General features: G+C 39.5%; 1 protein-coding gene across 1 annotated transcript in view; it reads left to right on the plus strand.

The window, feature by feature from the left end:
• The window catches only part of LOC144770064 (potassium voltage-gated channel subfamily A member 5-like), a 488,637-nt gene that overhangs the window by 254,284 nt on the left and 212,700 nt on the right, over positions 1-21,653 (plus strand). The window lies entirely within an intron of this gene.

Consider the following 21,653-nt stretch of genomic DNA (forward strand, 5'->3'; position numbering starts at 1 on the left):
CTCTGATTACTGATCTGCATCCTCTCACTTTACGGATCCAATGTGTAGCTTTGTTGATCAAAGAATCTTTGTCTTCATAACCCATATGCAAGATGTTTATGGGCACATTGATTACATATATGCTCCTACTCTGGGTATGGGCCTGGTGTTGATTATATATTGCTTTTAGGACATTTGGAGTTTGTATTCTACCTTGGTTTTGCTTATTATGCTTTTCAAGGATAGAACCAGAAGGGCGTATGGGGATAGACATCAAGGGAACTATGTGTTTTATATTAGTAGCTGATCCTAGAGCGCAAACTGTTTCTGATGTAGAATGGGTTAATAAATGAGTGTTTCTCTCTTTGAGGAGCTTAACTTAATCAATATGTGCTATTATGAGTTTCTTAAGTGTAGTAACTCCAATCCTTAGACCTAGCACAATTGAAGCTAGATCCTCCTGATCCCCTACAGACAATACATCTAAAGTGCCCTTGTCTCTATGATCACTTGTTCTTTCACTCAAAGCACTCCCTATAGTTGAAATGCTTCCAAAATCAGTTACTCCATTTTGTATATCATGGGCCATATTCTGTAAAGGTAGAACCTGTTTGACAAAACAATATGTGACTCAATTATTGTATCAGTATTATTAATCGTATCTGTGGTACCTATAGTTTTATCTGTAGAGTTAGAAGTGTTACTGTCAGTAGATGATCCCCTATTCTCTGGTGATTTAGATACTACTGTAGTGGCACTAACATTAAGATTAGCGTGGGTGCCTAACAAAGGGTTTCTATTGCTACGAGTATTACGCTTTGCAAATATAACTGGTAAACGTCTCGCATGGCTAGGAGGATAAATAGGGGAAGGTTTGGGAACCGAGAGGGCAGTGGCAGAGGAAGATGCATTGTTAGAATGTATGACCTCCACACAAGGGTATAGAGTACCTAGAGTATCAGGATGAGTAACAGGGGTCAAAATATTCTCACATTCGACTAAAAGATGGTCAATACGATCTAAAACACCATTAGTTGCCACTGATTTATGGGCCAGTTTACGTGTACTGGCCTTCGGACAATGACCACCAGTCCCTCCCACCCTCCATTCATAGCCAATTTCCTTTTGCCCATTCATTTGGAAGTTTATGATACAAACAGTAAAGAATTTTATAGTGTAAAAGGCCAAGGATACTATAGAAAAAAGAAGAAAAATAAATCAATTCTATCGTTAGAATCAATAACAACAACTATTAAGCGTATCGAAAACCTAAAAAACAAAGAAATTAAGACCTAAAAAAGCTGGAGCAATGTCACAATATGAGTCCAATTGGCAAGAGTCCAGCGTGTTAATACTAGAATAACAGACAAAATAAGGGTCAAGAAAATACTACCAGGGAAATTTACATGAATAACTTAAAATAATGTTGTCCTCGGGGCACAAAGCCAAGAGAGGTGGCCCTGTCCTGCCTCTTCCTGGCAATGACTGGCAAGGACATGCCTGCCCTTGGCTTGGGCTTTGCCCAGGCGCGGCCCACGCGTGACCTGCGCTGCGGTGATCGTTGGCGCTTTTTGTAGCCCTAGAAGAAGTGCTCCTCCCTCCTGGGAGCAAGGTACTCTGGGGCTTGGAGTCCCCTCAGTGGTGGAAGCAAATGGCAGGGCAGTGCAGAGCAGTGAAGCAGCGTCCCGCGCTGCGGTGATCATTGGCGCTGGCAGTGGCGGCAGCAATGGCAGGGCAGTGCGGAGCAGTGAAGCAGTGTTGATCTCCTTTGAACATAAAAGATTAAAACAATGTTCAATGGGTGCCCTGGAGATTGGGTTTCATAGGGAACTTGCGGGAGTCTCTCTTTTGCTGGGGGTTTAGATCGATTAATATTACTTCATTTTAATTTAAGGACACCTCTGGTCATCAGGACTATGTTGTAGGGACAAAGGGAGCCCACTGCCCGGCACGGCAGCACACCTTTTGTCCAGATGTTTTATAGTATATGGTTTTATGGTATAAGTTACTTTAGTTTTCTGATAAAGTAGTGTTGTTGTTGCCACTGAAGGCAAGGCATTTGCTTTTGGATTATCAATAGAGGGTATTACGTCAGTTGAGGTTTCTAGGCAATAGTGTTTAAAGTCTTTTCAGGATAAGTACTATTCCTAGAGTGCACTAGAGTGGCAATCGATGCACACATTTCCAAGAAATTAATTTTTTGAATGCTGAAACTCAAACTATTGCTTGAGTACTTAGCATATTAAGTATCGTACTCCACAGTATGTATAACTTGAAATGCCATACTACTAAACTGAATTTCGCTGATTCACCCTTTAATGATGACACCGTTTTTTCTATTTATTTTGGTGTAATTTGACAAGAAACATCTTCTCAATTCTACCATACTGCAGTCGAAGCAGTAATTGTGGCAGTCCCTTGAAGCACCATGCTATCTATCATACCAGCAAAGAAAAATAAAAGAATGTTCAAAAGTGCTTAGTGAAATGTTTGGTCCACTTATGACAGGCTAAGGTTTTTGAACAATCCTAAACAAAAAGTAACAAAGTCCAAAAACCAGCGATTAAATTGCCATTGTGTCTGCAAAGTATATACATAAAACAACATACCCTGACGGTAGAAGCATTGTGTGATGCCACATTTGCATTCTAACAATACGACTACTTGATGCTACATCACCAAATCCTGAGTAGACTACAAATGGGACAATGTAACCATCCACAAATGGCCATGGCCTTGATGGTCCTCCAATCCAAGCAGTGTGTTGTGTTAAAAAACAAATAAATGCCAGTGTCTGAAGGGGCTGGCCTAATGCCTCACCTTGCCTAAACTTCTTAATGTGATTTCTTTTTTTTAAGCATTAATGGGTTGAGGATTAGATAGCCAAATAACTCTAGAGTGACACCTAAAAAGGAGATATAGAAAAGCCAATATTCTTGATTCATTAGTGATCTGATGATTTCATACAGTGCCAATAGGAATTGTAAAATAAAGGCCTAGTAGCAAATATTCTGCAATAAATGGATTTTAAAAATACATTCTGAATAATAGTGACATGTTGAGACTCGAAATATCCCTGAAGCCGCATATTGCATCCATTATAATAAATGTGATTAGCTATCATTAGAGACAATATTATTTTCTTAATGAACTTCTACCGCTGAATCATCATTTGTAAAGAGTGCACTTCAATCAATTTCTGCACAGCTGGAAGAATTAATTTGGCTTCATGATGAATTTGATTAAATCTAGAAACAACAGCAAAGGTGACAGCCGGGAAATGATTTAATATCTAGTATGCATTACTTGGGTTTATTGAAAATATCTACATTCAATATTTTAACATAAAAATACATTTTTTAACAGATGAGCACACAAGATCAAAATGCAAGTGAAGAATATGACTTGGATACATGTTAAGTAGATTACAAAGGCGTGAGTGTTTTTACCTAGTTAAGTAACAGTATAGTCTTTCATCTATTCTGCCAAGTTATTTATTGTAAGGGTATTCTTAGTACCAGAGGAAGGATTGTGCCATGAGTATGTCTGGCACCCTGTTTATTAAATATACAATTAGACAATAGTCAGCTATCACTTTCACCGGACTGGCAAACAATGTTCAACAAAAGAGAGCTGTTCAGGTTGGCTGAGGTGAGGATGTCCGAGGAAAAGCAAGCATGCTGCTTCCCAACAATAAATAACTCATTTTGAAAAAACTCTTTATAATATTCTGAAGCTAGCTGGTGGGAATGGAGAAAGAAAGAAATGTTCTCATGCTAGAGCGGTTTGAGTTCTAGTGACACAGGAAAGAGCCTATTCGTTCACAAAAATGTTCTTATGCAAAATATAACTGGTCAGCACTTTATGCCCTCTCAAGGTCTGATTCACAAAGATGTTTTCTTGAATATTTGTGACTCACTCTTGACCTATTCTTGAATTTCCAGGAGTACAACACATATTCTCTTTTAAAGAAACTCTGTGAATCATTCTCAATGAGAACACCTTAAGATGGCATCATAATTTTCTCTGAGTACCAGTTTAGATTAGATAAATCATGATAAAGATCTGGAACGAATGCCATCTTTAGATGGGTGATGGAGTTTCATGCCATTTACCATGACTGACAAGTGTATAAATAGTATTTTGCACATGTTGATCACTGCACATGTTCTTTTGGTCCATTCATTCAGTGTAAAAGCAATCAATCAATCAATCAGGGATGTTATAAGTGCACTACTCCCCCATGAGGGTCTCGAGACTCTGGGGGAGGTGGGGAGCAGCTCCAGTTAATTGAAGAGCCAGGTCTTGAGGATGTTCCTGAAGATGTGCAGGGTGGGGGCGCATCTGATGTTGATCGGCAGCTTGTTCCAAGTCTTGGCTGCGATGTAGGAGAAGGTTCTTCCACCCATTCTTCCTCTGCAAATGCGCAAGGGTTCGGTGAGGTCAATGGATTGGAGGTTCCTCTTGGGTACGTGGAAGTAGATTCTTTCATTGAGATTTTGGGATCCGGTGTTGTGGAGGCATTTGTAGATGAGGTGAGTATCTTCAAGGTTACTCCTTTCTCAACAGTGAGCCAGTGGAGGTTGCACAGGTGTTTTGTGATGCGTTAGCATCGGGGAATGCCAAGGAAAAGGTAGACTGCTGTCTTCTGCATGGTCTGGAGTTTGCGGAGTAGAGACTTGCTCACCCCGGTGTAGAGGGCATTTCCTTAGTCCAGTCTGCTGGTTATTGAGTGCGTGGTTTCTGGTGTGGTCCGTGGGGGGGGGGCTGTCAAGGGTGGTGGGCAACCAGGAATTGTCATATGCAGAGGGGGAGGGACCGAGGACGAGGACATCTGTCTTCTAAAAGTTAGGCTTCAGGCAGCTGCTGCTCATCCAGGATGCGGCGTCTTTCATTCCTGCCTGGAAGTTGAGTATGGTAGTCATGGGGTCTTTAGTGAGGGAGAGGATGAGCTGGGTATTGTCAGCGTAGGATACTATGCTGAGTCTGTGCTGTCTGCGGATGGCGGTGAGGGGGGACATGTAGATGTTGAGCACGTTTTCTTCTTCTACGTCTCCCACAACCTACTCATTGCCCCACTATGCCTGATTGGAATCACAGACAACATGCGCAGAATGGATGGCATCCTTCCGCATCGGATGCACCCAGAGTGTTTGCCCTGCTCCCTTCACCTCGCAACCCAAGCACCATCTACGGAGTACCTCAAGGCTCATCCCTCAGCCCTACCCTCTTCAACATCTACATGACACCACTCACAGGCAAAGTCACTTTGCATGACAGCAACATCATCTCCGATGACACACAGCTCGTCCTCTCTCTCTCAATGGACTCCACTTCAATGAAAACCAATTTTCACAACTGTATGAAGAAAGTCACAACATGGATGAAAGACAACTGCTTGAAACTCAACATGGACAAACAAGGAGTTCTGATCTTCCACAAACACACCACCCTTTGGAATGACTCCTGGTGGCTAGCAGGGATCACTGAAATAATATCGAGGGAAAGAATATCGACCAACAAAAATATCGTTGACAAAATATCGAGAGACAAAATATCGAGTTTCTATCTACAAACAGGTAAGTACGAAAATATCGAGTTAAAAATATCGTTTACAAAAATATAGTTGTAAAAAATATCGACTTTAATAAAAACAATGTTTAATTACATTAATATAAAAAATTAATTACTAAAATATACTTAACAATACTTAAAATAACTTTTAATAATTAAATAATTAATGAAAGTTAAAAAATAATATTTTTTAATCATATTTCTTAAAACATATATATAGTAACACAATTTAATTAAATAATAGCCAATATTATTAACGTACAAATACAAAAGAGTAAAAATTACTATTCCCACTCCAGTGGGTGCAACAGTAGGGAAAGCGTTGGATAGCGTAGGGGTTAAAATTACTATTCCCACTCCAAAGAGTGCAACAGTGGATATATGACGTTACAACGCAACTTTTACAACGCACTACCATTACAACGTACTACCATTACAACGTAAGTATTGGTAAGTATATAATAATTTTTTTAATTTGAATTATTTAAAATTATTTTAATATCATTTAATTTCATTTCATTTCATTAAATTAAATTAATGTACATTTAATTTTACTTTATTTTTACACTGTACCCCTGTACCCCAAAAACTCAAAACTGACCCTGAACCCTAAAAAAAACCCTTTACCCAAAAACCCAAAACTGACCCTGAACCCTAAAAATACCCCTTTACCCAAAAACTAAAAACTGACCCTGAACCCTAAAAATACCCCTTTACCCAAAAACTAAAAACTGACCCTGAACCCTAAAAATACCCCTTTACCCAAAAACTAAAATCTGACCCTGAACCCTAAAAATACCCCTTTACCCAAAAACTAAAAACTGACCCTGAACCCTAAAAATACCCCTTTAATTTAACATACTTAGCAATTAATTAATTAACTTACATTAATTACCAATTACATTTTAATTAATTAACAAATATTTTTTAATTTACAATTAATTAAATATTACTACCAATTAATACATTTACATATTTAATTAATTATAATTAAATTACTTCCCACCCTATTCCCCTATAAACCCACAACCCGCTACAGGAAATAAATTATTTTAATTTACATAATTAGCAATTAGCAATTAATTAATTAAATTAAATTAATTACCAATTACATTTTAATTAATTCACAAATATTTTTTAATTAACAATTAATTAAATATTACTACCAATTATTAAATTTACATATTTAACTAATTATAATTAAATTACTTCCCACCCTATTCCCCTATAAACCCACAACCCGCTACAGGAAATAAATTATTTAAATTTACATAATTAGCAATTAATCAATTAAATTAAATTAATTACCAATTAAATTTTAAATATTTACCAAATATTATTTAATTACCAATTAATTAATTATTACTACCAATTAATAAATTTACATATTTAATTAATTATAGTTAAATTACTTCCCACCCTAGTCCCCTATAAACCCACAACCCGCTACAGAATAAAATTACACAATAATTAAAAAAAACATGAATTAAAAATAATTATAACATAAAATGACACTTTTCACACATATTATAACATAAAAACACTATAAATAATTAAATATTATTTAAAAAACGATATTTTTTACTATCTAGATTATATACTTGGATATTTTCACTTTCTATATTATTTACAGTCGATATTACTTCACTTACCTTAAAAACGATATTTTGGCTGTCTATATTCTGTCCTGTCGATATTTTGTCCAAACGATATTTACAACTCGATATTCTGTCCAAACGATATTTTGGAGTCGATATTATGTCTGTGCACCGGCTAGCAGAGCTGGGACCTACCCCCTTGCCAAAAGACCTCGGCATCATCCTGGACAGCAAACGTTCCATGAACGTCAAGTTAACACTGTCACCTCAGCCTCCTTCCACACAATCTGCATGCTTCGCAAAATCTTCAGATGGATCAGCACATGGAAAACTGTGGCTCAGGCCCTCGTCACCAGCCGGCTTGACTATGGTAATTCACTCTATGCTGGCACCACCACCAAACTTATGCAAAGACTACAGACAATCCAGAACACAGCAACAAAGAAAAGCAAGGTGATCAATACTTCATAGCAAGTGGTTACTTCTTTGAGGTATAATATGATCCTGAATTCGATGACCTGACAAGGATGACAAACTTGCAGTGTGATAGATCAGACAAACACAGGTGGGGGGGTCCTTTAATCCAGGTGACATGGTGCACCTGAGCACGTTCACAGTAGAACTACATGCTCTGTCTCCTGAAATGTTTGTTTTGCCAAAACTAGGGATGGAGACAATACCATAAGAAAACTACGAAATGAAGGAGGGTCGAAGGGAGAAATTTATAGACCTAGCATTAATATGTTCCCCAAGTACATATGAATAAACAACGTAAATATCCACGGGTCTGCTAAGCAATGAAACTGCAAAGGAACTAGTAACTAGACGTATCTGACTTTTACAAAAAAATAAAGGAAAAAATCCTTTTAAAAGGATGGATTCTCATCACTCACCAGTGGTGACATGCTTCATCATCTGGGCTCCTCCTAATGCCACACTAGGGGCACTAAGGGCTGCAACCCTTGCTTAAGGAAAGGAGAGCTCACTGATGTTTTAACCTATTGTGATAAAACACGCTGTGTTAGGACCTCTTTTATTTTTTTGTAAAAATCAGATAAGTCTAGTTGCTAGTTCCTTTGCAGTTTCATTACTTAGCAGACCCTTGGATATTTGTGTTTTTTATGACAATACCATAGGACCATCTCATTTTATCTCTGCTCATTATTCCTACAGTCGTGTAGCGTCATCACTAGAGCTCCATAGGAATGTTTGTTTCTTCATATTTGTTGTGTCTCATTTGCACTATGTTTATAAAATCGTACCTGGTTTTCGTTTTGCTGCCCCTTTGCATCTTGACATGTTTTCTACATTTTACCTTTTCTATTATTTGCACTATAAAATCCAAAATCTACCTTCTTTCACTAACGTCACATTCACCGTGTTGTGTCCTTTCTCATTTTTGGAAGCTTTGCTTGACATCTCTTTATTCTCTAGTATGACTTGTCCTATTTTTCCAAATATGGACCTTATATTTTCCCTTCATTTTATCCTCTTACCCCCTTATTCTGCAAACTTCGTAATGATTTCTTTGGAGCATTACAGTTCACAACTTTTAGATTTATTTAATTCTAAGCATTTCTAGGTGACTGGGGTTGATAAATTATTTTTAGTCATGTCTGTAAGTATCTGAATGACAGAAGCACTAATTTAAAGAGAAAAGTTAAAGCAGCCTAATGCCAATGGCATTAATGTCAAATTATTGCTGGCATACACATGTGACAGTATGGGAGATTTAGTCATTTGTTTGCCGGTGGCCTTTAAAATCATTATTAACACTGTCATAAGCAATATCTCCAGCACCATGAAGACGTTTTTTCAAAGTCGACATTTTTTATATTTACGGCTCAGACTATGATCTGTGACAAATTGTATGCAAAGAATCCTAGTGCCAGAATTTAACATACCTTCTGGAATTTTTGCGTACAGGTCCAGAAATTACAAATTCAACTCCTCAGAGTGTGGCATAACCATATAGAACCAGAATTATTCACCAAAATGCCGAACTCTATTCCTTTTTTCATTTAACGCACACATTTAGCACCTACTCTAAGGCTGTACATCGAGGGTGCATGGTGAGGGTAAAGAGGATGGTGGAGGAAAGGGGGGGATATTCACTAAAGAGAGGTGCATTACATTCAAGGGAGAAGGAAAATACCCCACACTTTCAACCATACTGTAAGAAATTGAGGTGTCCAAGTAGGGCCCCTTATTCTAGTCGAGGTAAGGGAGTTACACACCCAAGATTACCTCTGATCACCCCCTTGGTAGCTTGGCACGAGCAATCAGGCTTATCTCAGAGGCAATGTGTAATTTGTACTCAGTAACATAGTGAAAACACTACAAAACGACACCGCACCAATTAAAAAAAATAACCAATATTTATCTGAAAAAAACAAGACCAATATGACAGAAATCCAACATACACAAGTAAAGATATCACTTTTAAAAGATTCAAAATAGTATGTCCATAGAAAACTATGGATGTGTCACTTTTTTCACAAAGTAACTGTGATGCATCAAAATCAAAGATGAAAAGAATTGACTCATTGCCTGCAATTCGACTGAAAGATCGCCGGAGCCCGAGTCCTGAGCACTGTGTCCCCGACATCCAAGAACCCACTCTGACTCGGACACAGGCTCTGCTGTGCGACTGCAGAAATTGATGCATCACCTGCTGCATGACTGGAAAATCGATGCATCGCATGTTTCGACAACGCTGCATTGACCCAGTCTTTCCGAATTTTTTGCACATCTCACCCGTGTGCCAAGTTCTTCATTGACGCAGCCCAGTAGTCAGGAACCGAGGCTGTGTGTCTGTAAATCAACACATCGCCTTCCCTGCCCTGCAGTAAGGATTCACGGCATCACCTCCCCTGGCAGTAAGGAATCAACATATCACCTCCCCTGGCAGTAAGGAATTGACGTATCGCCTCTCCTAGGAGTAAGAAATCGATGCATCGCTTTGCTTTTCTGGCACCACATCTCCCTGCGAGTATTTTCATCTTTGATTTTGATGCATCACAGTTACTTTGTGAAAAAAGTGACACATCCATAGTTTTCTATGGACACACTATTTTGAATCTTTTAAAAGTGATATCTTTACTTGTGTATGTTGGATTTCTGTCATATTGGTCTTGTTTTTATCAGATAAATATTGGTTATTTTTTTGGGGAAGACCCATCAGCCTGGTGATGGACCATCAGGATATGCAGGGCACACCTCAGCTCCATTTGTGTGACTGTCTAGAGTGAATGCACAAACAGCTCAGCTGTTACCCTCCATCAGACGTGGATTACACAGGCAAACAGAGACACAGAATGCTAAAGCAAGAAAATGCCCACTTTCTAAAAGTGCCATTTTCAAACACCCGATCTAAAAACCAGCTTCATTAAAATAATTATTTTTAAATTGTGAGTTTAGAGACCCCAAACTCCAAATCTCTATTTCTTCACAATTGGAAGTTACACGTGTAAGATGTTACAAGCTAGCTCCAATGATAACCTATGGGAGAGATAGTCCTTGCAATAGTGAAAAACGAAATTACCGGTATTTCACTGTCAGAACATGTACAACACACAGCACATGTCCCACCTTTTAAATAAACTGCACCCTGTCCATGGAGCTACCTTGTCCCTAACTTAGGGGTGCCTTATTTGTAATAAAATTAAAGGTTTGGGCCTGGAAGGTGGGTGCACTTGCCAGGTCAACATATAAGTTTAGAACTGCACTCACAGACACTGCTGAGGCCAACCTGAGACATGTTTGCAGGGCTACTCGTTGGGCAGCACAATCAGTGCTGTAGGCTCACAAAGTATTTTAATTACAGACCCCGGGCACACGCAGAGCACTTTACCAGGGTATTACCACTCAATGAAATGTGCGAATCATGGATAAACCAATCACCACTACAATTTAGACATAGACATATGTAGATTAACACTTATCAGCAGTGGTAAAGTGCCCAAAGTCCTTAAGCAGACAAAAACAGATAGAACAAATAGGAAGAACAGGGTAAAAACCTTGGGGATATCCCTGCAGAAAGGGTCAAATCAAACACATATCTTGAATGCTATCGAGTGAGTGAAGCAAGAAAGCCCTACCCACTCTAAATGAGGTCCCTACATTCCACCTTCCATCCATCTCTCCATCCTTTTCATGCATCCTTGCATCCATCTAGCCATTTCGTCATGCTTCCATCCATCCTTCCTTTACCATTCTGTCTATCCACTCTTTCATCCATCCTTCTATTTTTCCACTCACAAGTCCAGCCATTCATCCATCCATTTCCCAATCATGCATCTTTTTCTTTTCATCCATACATCATTTCACTCTCCTTTTATCAATTCTCCCATTTATTCAATCTTCCATCCATTAATACATTAATCCAGTCTTTCATCCCAGCCATTCTTCCTTTCCAAATCGAATGTGTTGTTTTACATTTATCCATTAATCCTTTCACCCTTGCATGGATCTATTTATTCTTTTAGCCTTCCTTCTTGTCACAGTTTCTTTTTTATTTTCATTTGTTCTTCATTTCACTTTTCCTTCCTGTCCTCTCTCACAAACTCTCTTGTCCCTGGTGCCACTACGCCAATTGAACCTACGCCCCTGCACAATCTTTCTCTCACCTTTTCACCTTTTGGACCTTTTATTTACCCTTTATATTTTTGAAACCATGCAGAGGTTCAGACAGAACAGGCTCATAAATAAATATATTTCAACATCACCCCCACTTAGGATGTGAAAGCAGAGGAGGGAGGGTATTGACAACGCCCCTGATTCCATGCTCCACCCACATGATGTCTAAGGGGCAGGCAGGGGGCTTTGATTAAGTCCGAGCTGGCATGCAGCCCTGTTCTAAATATATATTTTTGCACCCGTTTTTTCCAGTCAGTAAAATGAGGGCCTTTTGTTTCCAAACCTATACAAGGACTAGAAGATAGGGGCATTGAGCTCATCAGGGGTAAAGCACTCATGCCCTTACTACAGCGATTATCTACTAATATCACAAGAGGTTTCTTAACTGAAGAAAACAACCAACATAGAACTACGACATTGATCCCCCATTTAGTCTAATTTTTCAATCCCAGAGCATTATGCTGTAGCTATCTCCGGGGCACCCTTACCGCATTGACGAGCCAGTAAGGCAGCGATGAAGAGGTTTACAAACAGTTAACTAGATAAGTCATTGACATAAATTAAGAGAAAAGTGTTCAAATCTCTGCATCAGTCACAGCTCTAATGAACTGCTGCTTCACAGCCAAAGCACACTTTAAGGAGCATGCCATGGAAATTAAAAAAACAATCACAGGAAGTCAGCATAAAGTGTAGTATGACTTAATTGATAAAACGTTCGTGGCTGATTTCTGCTGTGATCAGTTTGTCAATCCAGCCTAAACTGACTGCTTTCCAGCATTCTAGGATCATAAAACTAGTAGCTTTAATTTACGAATTATAACACCTGGTATTTACAGTTTTGTAATGGGAAAGAATTGTGGTTTAGTAGTTTTATTTAAAACAAGCATTGTCTATGCCAATTTGTCTTGCCTTTCCAATGTAGAGCGAGCAATGCTTTCAGTTTTGCGAATTGAAAGCAAAGAAAGCAATAAAAAGTTTCAAGATTTTTGTTGTGTTACGTGATACAATGTGCATTGCATCGTCACATGTGCTACTGTGGCTTGATGACTCAAATAAAGTCGCATAACGTATATAAAATATTGGGGTATATTTACAAGGAGTTAACGGAGTCCCTTTTTGCAAAGTTCTGGTGGCGCTAAGTCCTTTGCCTTATTTACGTGGCTTAACGCCGCCTTGTAAATACTGCCCATATTCGAGCAGCACTTAGCATGAAAGGGGCGGGCAATCGGTGTTGCAGTGGGTCGTCTGCCGCAACACCCATTGCTTTTTGATGCTGCCCTATATTTACAAGTCAGGCCCTGTGCCGAACTCCCTTCAAACACCCTACCTCCCGCTGCCTCTGGCGAAAGGTACATATGATGACTATGTGATGTTACAATATAAAAGGAATTATTTCAACTCTGGCAGACTTACTGACTTTGCCAATCTGTCAAAACGCAAAAATATCAAATGTGGTCCTATTGGCTTTATCAAGGAATAAGCATATTAACATATATAAATTATTATTACCATATTTGTCCCAAAAATCAGCAATAACAATAATCAAATATATATTTCACTAATGCACACAGGTACCACCAGCTATAAAATATTTAGTACAAAAAGCCTTTCACATTATGGAACATACCTTTCCAGAGCAGTAAATAAGGAATGGGCAGCTCTGGCCGCTCATTTATTTTGCACTTTTTCCTAAAACATTTTGTGGGTATCCCATTGCTCAAGCAGGACCTCATGACACAGCCAGCTCGCAACCAGCACCCAACATGGGTGCCAAGGGGAGTCGACATTTGTTTATTAAGTGGGTGACCAGACCCCACCAATGGCACCCACTGCTCCATTTTTCTTTGGGGCTGCAGGGGAACCCCAGGGCCCCTATGTTAAAAATGTTGAAATTCACTGAAAAAAACTGTTTACAGGGACGTTATTGTTAGGATCACATTTCACTCATACAAAACCAAAGAAATTCAGCAGTTATCATTACCTTAGCTAAATATGACTTACCCCCTGCAATGCACTGCTTATGTCCTCACATATTACATTACTCATGACATGGTCAATGGCATTACTCATCACATCTCAAATTACCTCCCTGGTTACATCACTGATGCCATCACCCACAGAACAACACACAGCCATATACTACCTCTCATACACCCACTCACACATCCACACAACCACTCACATACACATTCAAAGATCCATACAACTGCACAACACCTCATTCATCCATAGAGCTACTTACACACTCACTCACTTACTCATACAGCCACTCTCACAACCATTCACTCGCCCATGTAGCTACTCATACAAAAAGTCACTCACCCATACAACCACTCACACAGCCACACACTCATCAATACAGCTACCCGCACACCAACGTATTCACCTTTACAGCCACTCACACATCCACTCACACATCCATTCACTCACCCATACTGTCTCTCAACACAGCCACTCACTCACCCATACACACACTTATACACTCACTCACACACCCATACAACCACTTGCATACCCATTCACACATCCATACAAGCACTTCAATATTCACTCACTCACGCATACATCCATTCACACACTCATTCTCCAATACAGCAACTTACACACCCAGTCACACATTCATAAAGCAATTCAAACACCCACTCACTTATCCATACAGTCAATCACACACCCACTTACCCACCCATATAGCCTCTCACACAGCCATTCACTCACCTATACAGCCACTGACCCACCCACTCACTCACCAATACAGCCACTCACTCAGCCATTCATTCATCCAGATAACTACTCACACACCCACATATACACCCATACAGCCACTAACACACCCACTCACACACCTATACATCCACTCAGACATTCACTCACATAGATAAATACAGTCACACAGCCACTCACATAATATATCTTAAAAATAGTATCACTTGTTAGTAGTACAGTACGTATACTATTTTAACTTATGTAGCACCTTGGTATATATGTTTAACACTCATAAACTTTCCAGACACACTCACACTCACTAGATGATGTCATAACTGATGTCATTTGAGATGTCATCTGTGAAGTCATGAGTGATGTCACTGACCACGTCATGAATGATGTTATATGTGAGGTCATGAGCAGTGCATTGCGGGAGAGTAAGTTAAAGTTAGCTCAGGTAAACATAACTACTGAATTTCTCTGGTTTTGTACGAGTAAATTGTGAGCCTAACTATAACGCCCTGTAACCTTTGGGTTATTTCTGTGAATTTATAAGGTTTTTTAAAATTCTATTTCCTAACTATAATGTCCTGTAAACTTCATTTTTTTCTGTGAATATATATATAAATAACCTTTGTAGGTAGCACTTTATCTGTGGGCCAATGTGTACCCCCCTTTACACATCATTCTAGAGACGTCACAGAATGGGCCAGGTATCAGCTTCTGGGAAGCCTCAAGGCCCTCAGAAAGTTTAATATGAGTAAAAAAATGTAAATCAATAAATAAAAAAATCCCGTATTGGCACACAATTCACTGTCACTGAATGAGTCTACAATTTCTTTTGATGATAACATTCTGTTGGAACAAAATGTGGCCATTCAGATAAAGGAACCAATGTCTCAGTGGGCTTAGTGAATAGCTATGTTATAAGTTGTGGTGAGCAGAAGTAAAATGTGAATTACAGTCGAACAGACCAATGGATGAAATAAAATGCCCCTCTGGGTAAGTCTCTTTGTATGAAAAAAAGTTTTACCAAGAACAAATGGTCTTGACAAACACCAGAACTAAAAAAAATCAAGTTTTGCGGTACAGGACAAAAAAATAGCTATTACTACATTGGCATGTTGGTATCATGATAAATATTAATGAAACATATTATTACTATTATAGTTATTATTGAAGTTATTTATAAAATTGTAATAATTGTAATAATAACAATAATAATAAATGAATAAATTCATTTATTTATTGTTTCAATTAATTAAAATTGTTACAAAAGGATTGGCTGTTGTGTCTCCATCCACGCATCTTGTTCGATCATTAATTAAACATAATTATATCATTTAATTTAAAAATATGATATATATATTCACGAGTTTAAAACTGTGGTCAGCCTGTAATCCTTTGCTCGATCTTTACTTATGAGTTCTTTATTCTGGCGTGCAAATTTTGCTAGTCTGGCCAGTTCCATTGGAATCTCCAAATAAAAAAGAAGTTTCATTGCGTCTGAGCCGGTACGAGTGCCATATTTTAAAAACAAAGGTTTTTATAAAGTGCAATGTGCGTGATTCAACCGGAGGGCAGATGCAAACCAGGTTAGCCATAGATTCCTCGTACTGACAACACAGTCTGCAGGTAGTGACCGCCCCTAGTGATTTCCAGCAAATATTGATATCTTTAATTGGCAGTACCATGAATCTGACTGACAGCATTTGCTTTAAAATTGTGTTGTTCAAGGCTGTGTCAAGATATGGATGTCTCAGTTTATCCTTGTCGGAACTAGCTAGAATCCAATATTGGTGCTGGAGGACTCTGTTAGCCCCATGTCATCTGGCATAGATAGTAGTCTAACTTGTTTCTTTAAAATGGTTTTTAAAATTTAGGTTGGTGAATAAAATCCAGCCAGTTAGACAGGTCAAGGTGCAATTCAGTGCAGGCAGTAAGTAGGCCGTTGCCCAGAAATTTCCTTTAAAATTTCTTTCATTGTATTTGGCATTGCTGCGCATTCCCCTCGATAATATCGAATAATCGGTGACCAATGTTCATAAGATTGTTTATTTAACCCGAATTCCAGCCGTACCAAGGCATTCCGGGCATGGGTGGGTATCTGAATATCTGTTTAACTGCTTGGCAGTTGGCAAACTATATGGTGTTAATTGGTGCCACAGGAAATGTTTATGGGCCATAAGTAATTGAGGGCAGTAACTTGGCTCTTATGATCTTTCGGATAGGCTCAGTTGGTGGGCAGCGCAGTTTGGAGTTGAGTTTGCAAAGGGCATATGTCACCTCCTTAGCTTTTGATTCTATGGATGCGATATGTTCAGTGGGCTTGCCATTGCTCATAATCCAAACCCCCAGATAATTATATTTAGTTGTTGTTGCTATTTTCAAGTTGCCCAGTCTCCATTGATAATTGAGTTTGTTGGCGTATTTTTCCAAAGTTTACTACCTTCGATTTGCTATCATTTGCTGTTAGATCATTTTAGTTGTTGTAAATACTTAGTGCGTCAAGTGCTCTTTGCATACCTGTCTTAGTGTGGTCCATTAAGACCATAATGTCTGCATACTGCATTAGGAACAGTCGAGTCAACCCAATTTTAGGAGCTAACAGGTTAGCTTTTGGTATTGTTTTACCAAGGTCTGCAGTATATAAATTGAAAAGCAGGGGAGCCAGTACACAGCCTTGTTTCAGCCCTCGGTCCGTGTACACTTTTTTTGTTGCTGTGTTCCCGGTTAGTTTCACCCAACCCAGTTTCTGGTGTAGAGGACAGTGATGGCTTTCAGCAGCCTGGTCGGGATCCCCCTGTTTTGTCATTTTTGACAGAGCAGATTCCTATTGACACAGTCGAACGCCACATAATAATCTGCGAAACATGTGAAGAGAGGGTCCTGTTTTTTTGGAGTGGACTGTTCTACCAGGTATGCTAGGGCTAGAATGTTATCCAATGCTGATGCTCCTGCCCTTAAGCCAGATTGGTAAACTGGTAGGACTTCATCCTCATTAAGCTAGTTTTGCAGATCTTGTAAGAGGAGGCTTGCGTATCTCTTTGCCTCAATATCCAGAAGGGCTATCAGCCTGTAGTTGGTTGGTTCCCCAGTGTCACCTTTTTGGTGGATTGGTTGTAATAGGGAGCCTTTCCAGGCATCGGGAATTGTTGAGTTTGCCATGCAGTGCTGGTATAATGGAGTGAAACAAAATTCACAGTCTTTTTGAAAAAGGTGTCCAGGTAGGCCATTGGGTCCTGGGGCCCTGTCCCTTCTGATGTTCTTTAGTATTAATAGCACACGATTGTGTACTTCAAAAGATTTGGTTGTTTCTTCCATGATTATATGATTGGTGTTTTGCATGCTAATGCTTGTGAATGGTCGTTGTTGGTGTGGAAGGGTGTTATAAGAAGACTTGCAGTACAGCATGTTCAAATGGTTGAACCATGTGTGACTGGCGACTCCATTAAGCCGGTAATGGAGTAGGTAATAATAATAATGATCATTTGTTATTATTATTGTGATTATTATTAATCTAGTCGCTTTTGCTGAGCAATCTACATAAGTAGCTTTAATCAGTACGCTCAATGCAGGGTGTAATGTAGTTGACAGAAGATTAAGATTGTGTTTAAAGTAGTGAAGTTAAAAGACATACACTGGAAAATATTACACATTAGTGACTTATGACAAAGGATCAAGGCTGCTGCTTGATCTATAAGAAAGCCTATAAGAGTGCACATATTAACTTTTTTTATCAATGCTATAAGTCCAACAATATATGAACATTGCTGCAAAGCGAAATAAATGTGAAATGACCACTAATGCAGAGTGCATGTATTTTATGACAGGCTTATGTATCCAAACAGCAAGCAGCAAAACCATAAATCAGCAGTTAAAATGTTCTTTTGTTAAATAGCTTTGTATTGGTTTTATAGTTAATGACCTCATTGTACATGTAATCATAGTAACATAGTTACAGAGGGAGCAACATCATAAGTAGACAGCCTTCCCATTCCCACCACATTGACAATGCATATAATCCCTACTTTGTCTTAAACTGATGCTCATAGTGATTCTGTGGGAAATACAAAGAATGTGAAAAAAATTCACATTATCTTCAGTGCATTTGACCATAACTGAGGCTAGCCATGTGAAATGTTGTGGTTGGTTGCAGTGAATGTTTTCAGAAACAGACTTAGTTTGCTGAACCTCTCAACTTTTCTGCATGAAAACCTGGAAGCCCTAGCTGAAAAATACTTCACAAGGTGTGGCTATCATCCTGTAGCCTTAACAATTCCCACTGCAAAGCTTAGAGTATGAGCAAAACATGATGTAGAACTTGGTGATTTGCACTGAGCCATAACCCTTCATATTTTATGAAATCTTCATGTGTCACTGATACATTGATAACAAAATGTCTTAGAGACTTTCTAATTTTTTTCCTGGAATCATAGTCCAGTTTCCAGATGTAGAGTGATTACCATAATTCTAGTTTCTGCTCGTCAGCAAAATGTCCAAACCAAACTGATCCAATGGAACACTTGACACCTGGTAATGGAGTGCTTTCTCCTCAAGCCCGTTTGTGCATTGCAACCACACAAAAAAGGATAACATGGTAAGCAGGTCTCAGTGACAGCACAGCTGCAAGGTGTAGCCTTGTGGATCAGCCAAAAGCTGGTGGAACTACTCTTTGAGAAAAATTCAGGAGCAGATGTCCAGGAAAGAACTGTGTTAGAAATTGGGTTTCTGGTTGGCTAGGTTATGCACCTATGCTAGAAGAACCCACCACTCTAGTCAGGGCAAGTAAATTACACACCAAAGATAACCTGCACTCACCTTCAATTGCAAAGCAGCGACGGGAGAGCTTGCCCCACGTGCCGCTCTTTGATGTGATTCATCACATTTGTAGACAAACCTGTCTTGGTTTCTAAATAATCAACACCGGGACCCTGCATGATGTTTATTTCCTCCATGATTCTGACTCACAGTGGATCACACCTTGAAGACAGTCGCAATCCTTCTCCAGTGTGCCCTTCGTCCTGAGGAGGACCCTCTGTGACCATTAGCATTCTTGGGGTTGAAACATCGACACGCTAGTCAAAATCTTGACCCTATTCTCTCTGCTCCATGCCAAAAAGGAAATTCAACTCCCCAGCGGATCAGAGATTCATGTATCTAGGGATGGATGACATTTGAATGACCATTTTAACCAGCAATACTGCACTGTATATATCTTGGTCACAACCATCACGTTTTTGCACTTTGTCACTTTGACATTTGCTCCGTTTTGTTTAATATTTGTCACAGCCCCTTAGTGACATGTACACAATGTTAGAAAAGTGATTCTTTTTCTTCAATACAATTCTTTGATTGATTCATGATTGGTGTGTCTTTGTGTTTTTCCCTAATGTTTGCATTATTTGCTCCGACAAAAATATTTGAATAACTGCTTCTTTCACTAATGTTTCTTATTCAATAAGAACAAACCAATTGTATACCCGATAGAACCAACATTCTTTCTCACTCACCCTCTGCTAGGTTGGCGCAGAGCAGATAGGCTTATCATCAGAGGGAATATGTAAAGCATTTGCGCATTGAAATTACATAGAAACACAATGAAAACACCATAAAAGAGACTCTAAGCAGAAATATATAAAAAAAAATGATAGAGTATATTTTACATAAAACATAGACCAGAATGACATGAATCATAATTTCTGTACATGTTATGCAGTCACTTATATAGTATTCGCGATCTTCAACAAAGCTTAACAAAACGAAGTACATCAATACACTAGTGCAGGTATCGCAACAAACTATAAAAACACACATACATCATCACAAGTGTGAGAACTGTAATGTTACTTAGAGACTGAAAACACATGAATCATCAAGACATCATAGGGTATGGCAGACCTGTGCTTCTATTAAAGCGTATATGGTAATTTCTGTACACCAGGTAGAGGGCAGACGCAGCAGCGAGTCTAGTGTAGTGAATATGGTAATCACAGTGGCTTACGGAAAGCAAATTCCTAGTCAGGACCTCCTGGGAGAATTCACTCCGTAACGTCCCCAACAAAATCCAGTGCCCCCAAGGAATGTCAACAGGAGGGAGGTGCCACACAGTACTGACTTTGGAAGGGTGACCTTACTTGATCCCCAACATGCAGCTTAGGGAAAGACAACTGCCCACGAGCTTCTGGTGCTCCTGAGTAAACCAACGCAGCCTTTCTTGCCACCCATGAAGGAAGCATTCAATGGCTGTCCAACTCCTCCAGAGCCCGAGTCACCCTCGGTACTCTTGGTGGAGATGGGCCCTCCCCTCCTTTGGAGGAGTGTTTCATTGATACCAGGCACCCTCCAAGCGGAGTAAAGAGCAGGTGGTCACATATGTGTCTATGGGCATTGTGACCGAGGCCCACTGAATCTTCCTCAGCTCACATGTGAATCCTGGGGGTGGGTTGTAGCAGCCTTGAAGTCCTGAGGCATCTCAATGTTGCCTCCACAATTTACCACACACAATGGCGGCTCATTGGTTCCCGCCTGCATTGCCTGTGCATTGCGAACTGCCCAAAAGACACACAGGTTTGGGTGCAGCACTTTCTTTGCGCAGGGAGTCCACAAAAAAAGTGACACTGCAACACACTACCACTCTCAGTGAAGAATCATGTGCTCCACAAACACTGCCTAATGTGAACAAATGCTCCCACAAGCTGTGAAGGGCAAATACATGTGCTGTTCATCAGCAAAAATGAAGCTCAAGTTGCATTTCATAGCCAGAAGCCGTACACAGCCTTCACCACATGCTGAGCTCCTGGAAGAACACTTAGGGGGCACACAGGGAGCAGCAGGCAGTCCATCAAAGAAAAGTCCTTAGCAGAGTGGCAGTCCCTCTAGCATCGCAACAGGCAGCAGGGCAGCACAATAGTCCCAAATGGTGGTTCCCCCTGGTAGCTAAGCAGTCCTCAGATAATGTGAAGTTTGTAGAGTGCTGCATCTAAAATCATGGGGATTGAGTCCTTGTACTTATACTCAGAAATGTCTTTGATAAAGGGGGTGACTTCACAAGTAATCTTATAAGTGCACAACAATCTGTTTCAACCCAGCCCTGGCTCCAGACATCAGTAGGGGGTAAATCAGCCCTTTGTATGAGGGCAGGACACAACCTATACACAT

Source organism: Lissotriton helveticus, chromosome 1_1 (genome assembly GCF_964261635.1).
Source record: "Lissotriton helveticus chromosome 1_1, aLisHel1.1, whole genome shotgun sequence".
In the NCBI taxonomy this organism is placed as follows: Eukaryota; Metazoa; Chordata; class Amphibia; order Caudata; family Salamandridae; genus Lissotriton; species Lissotriton helveticus.